We start from the raw sequence: 3,524 nt of genomic DNA on the forward strand, positions 1-3,524 counted from the left end.
TTGTCAGTCCATGTGTTAACTAAGCTGGGGTTTTGGACACAGCATAGTAAACCCCACATGGCCTGGACCATTGCTCTTGGGTTTACATTTCTAAATCCAGTTCAGTATTTCACACTGAGTTGTCCAGAGAAGACCTTGTACCACCTTAATTTCATCCTTGCTTACTACTAGACATTTTGAGAGAGCCAAAGTAACTGCAGTTCCTGAGTAAAAACAGCATCCATAAAAGGAGCTATGTAGCGAATATCCTCGTTTAGACCTCAGTCTTCCTTCTTGAAAGTTCTTAATCTTTCAACAACGCTCTGGAGTAGACCAAGAAATACTTGTCAGTGACATAAAACTGGGAATGAGTGGTTGAGGTTCCAACCTTCATTTCAATAATTTATTTGACTGTTGGGGTTGTGCATTGATGTCAGATTAAAGAGACAATGGTTCACCCATTAATGTCTTAACAAGTGTTTACAAACCTTTGAAGGAGTAGTCAGCTCAGCCATTTCAAATGAACTCACAAATGTGGGGTACCCGAGGCTCCCCATATCACAGCATGTGGAAGGTGTTGCAAAGGAGGACTGAAGACTGAATTAAGACTCAACACCAGCAGGTGTGTTGGGGGGAGGGTGCCGAGTGAGGTTTGCAAAGCCTAACATTCTGCAGTAAAAGATCCCCCAGAGAGATATGAACAGAGCAGTGGGGGCTTAACCAGGAGAAAACCGTGTGTCACAAAACGCCTTTTCTCTCTTATCCAAAGTGACTATATTTTGGGGTTTAGCAGAACTGAACAGTGGGACTATAGTTTCATTAAGTACGGTTTTGTAACATGCCGTGAGTTCTCATCTCTCCTCTGTTTCCAACTGCCTCAGTGTTCTGGAAGTCTTGAAGGTCATAAGGATCTTGTCATCTGAGTTCCTTGTCATTTGTTGAGGCGGTGGCAGTTCTATGTCATCTGATTTAGTTTTAAATACAAATGTTTAGTTAGAAGTTTTCATTTTCTGCCCAGGTTCTGTTGAATACATCCAGTGATAGGCTGATGCTTGTTCAACAAAGTGAAGTAATGCACCCACTTTGTTTACATACCAGACCTGTACTTTCTGGTTTTAGACTGAAAACATTGTAGACCATAAGTAAAAGTGAATGTTAGCAAATCAATTTATCATTGGCCTTTCCCATGGTCCAATTTATTTGGCAATAGCTAAGGTACAGTATCTAAAATGTATTGCAACAACTTACATACCTTACAGGTGCTAGGTAATCTAGCTTATTTCACCATTAGTTAAGTCTTTCTTACAAGCTTACTATTAGCATTTCCCAAGGAAACTTTCATATCTCAAAGTTGCACCAACAGATGCACTAATTGATTGGACTCAGGAGTATTTACCCAGGATGTACCTGTTTCCATAAAACCTTTTTTTTCCTTCTATCCAGAGATCTACCACAGAGATTAGAGTTTGAAGTCAGGGAACCAGAAATCTCTTTCATTAAGTATTAAAACTTTAATGTGTATTTCATCAGAAGGAAGAAATGAATGAGCAGGAAATCCACGGAGATGAGTCAAATTCATGGTCTGAAAGGCGGAAGACAGACAGGGGAGGCGGAGGTGACTCGTCTCTGCTCTCACGGCTCCTCAGGGACACATTTGGGACGCGTACTGTGATTCCACTGCCATTAGAAGCTTCCTCAGTCATTTAAGGAACGCAGATAATTGAATACTTTGACTCTTAGTCCTGTGTAAGAGTCCTCTAAATGAGCACTTCTGTTCTTACTTAACAGTTCCACAATGTAGCCACTGTAAATTGAAATCGTCTCTCAGCAAAATGGAATTACCCAGCTTATTGAGACGTAGGGTCCAAAGCAGTTCTAGTGGCAAAACGGCACAACTGAGAATCATTCTTCAAGGCTCAGATCAGGGGCACAAGGGCCATCTAGACTGTCAGATGGTGTGCTTGGATCTTGCAGGAAGCCTCTAGAAACAACTGTGTTTTTATTCCTGTTGACTTATCTTTATAGACAAAGGAAACTCAAGAAACTCTACAAGCAAAGAGACATCAGAAAGACAATAAAATCAAACTTAATGAGGTACGAACAAAAATCCGTTGAAAAGTGAAAACTGTGTATGTCAAAATGATAGATTTAAAGTTACAGGAGTTGCAACTTTGTGGATTTACTAGTCCGAACTGATTTTAATGGATTCTTTGTGATTTTCTGTTTGTAAAACTATGGCCTGTTCAGACATTGACAGTTTGTCTTCTTTCCTTTCTTTCCTTCAGGAGGCCTCTGACTTTGACCCCCCCACCCCTGCAAGTGGAATAAATTGCTGAAAGCTGGCATTTTCTGTCTGTTGGCTTTTTGTAGATGAGCTGTCTTAGTTGAGGTGCATTCCCTTTCTATCTAACTAATGCAGGCTTTGTATCATTGAATTCTGCCAAATGTCATTTTCTTCATCAATTGACATGATCATGTAGATTTTACCTCATTCTCTCAGTGTGGGGAATCTTGCGTACTGATTGGCATCTGTTGAGCCAGCCTTGCATTGCTATGGTAAATACAACTTTACCATGTCAGCCTTTTGCAGTGCGCTGCTCTCTTTAATTTACTAGTATTTTCTTGACTATCCTTTTTCATGAAAGATATTGAAGCATAGTTTTCTCTCCTCCCTCCCTCCCTCCCTCCCTCCTTCCCTTCCTTCCTTCCTTAGTCCTTCCTTCCTTCCTTCCTTCCTTTCATTATTTTTTGTTAGATTGTCAGTTCAAATAGTTGAAAATGTTCAGAATAAAATTAGCATACAAAAAGTAATATTAAAATAAAAATATTAAATAGAAAATAATCTGAAATAGGAAAAAATACCCCAATTGTAATAGCTTTAATAATGAAATGTTTTATATTTAGTATAATGAAAGGGATCAAAATCCCTTCAATGGTAATTAGAAAAGACAAATGAAGAAAGTCTAAGTGGACCTGCATACAGATGAAGGCAACTTGGGAAGACTCAACACTGTTAAAACCAGCATGCTTCCCTGAGGCGTCTACACCTTCAGCACAGTCTCATCAAAACACCAATGCCATGTCTCCCAGAACTACAGAAACAATCATGAAAGGGTTCTAGAACCACAAAGAAACGGTGTGCCCTGTCTAAGCTAAAGAGCAAAGCAAGCAGGAGGGCTTCCCTCCTCTTCCTAGAAGTTGATTATGAGGCACCAGCAATCAAACGGCCATGTGCTAGCATTTAAAAAGGTGAATAGACCAGTGCAAATGGTTTTCAACAAAGATGCTGAGGCACAGTGAGAAAACAACACTTTTCACTAAATGATCCATGGGGAATCCATTGGTATCAACAGGCAGTAAAATGATACTGTGCCCCATATCAGTCATACGAGTCAACTCACAAGACTTAAATGTAAGACCTGCAACTATGACACTAGCAAAGAAACCACAGGGAAAATGTTGCCTTAGTACAGGCAGAGCTTTGTGGTTGAGGCCCTGAGTCCACAGGAAACAGAAGCAAATTGGACAAAATGTCAAACTTCCAG

At 40.1% G+C, this 3,524-nt stretch overlaps 1 long non-coding RNA gene across 1 annotated transcript in view; it reads left to right on the forward strand.

Moving 5' to 3' along the window:
- The window catches only part of LOC103746586, a 4,683-nt gene extending 2,360 nt beyond the window's left edge, over positions 1-2,323 (forward strand). The window contains exons 2-3 of the long non-coding RNA XR_607807.1: positions 2,005-2,073; positions 2,265-2,323. This is a non-coding gene — a long non-coding RNA (uncharacterized LOC103746586). The remainder of the gene's footprint in view (positions 1-2,004; positions 2,074-2,264) is intronic.
- Positions 2,324-3,524: the final 1,201 nt, after the last annotated feature.

The sequence above is a fragment of the Nannospalax galili genome, unplaced genomic scaffold (genome assembly GCF_000622305.1).
Source record: "Nannospalax galili isolate Female #2095 unplaced genomic scaffold, S.galili_v1.0 scaffold1764, whole genome shotgun sequence".
Taxonomy (NCBI): Eukaryota; Metazoa; Chordata; class Mammalia; order Rodentia; family Spalacidae; genus Nannospalax; species Nannospalax galili.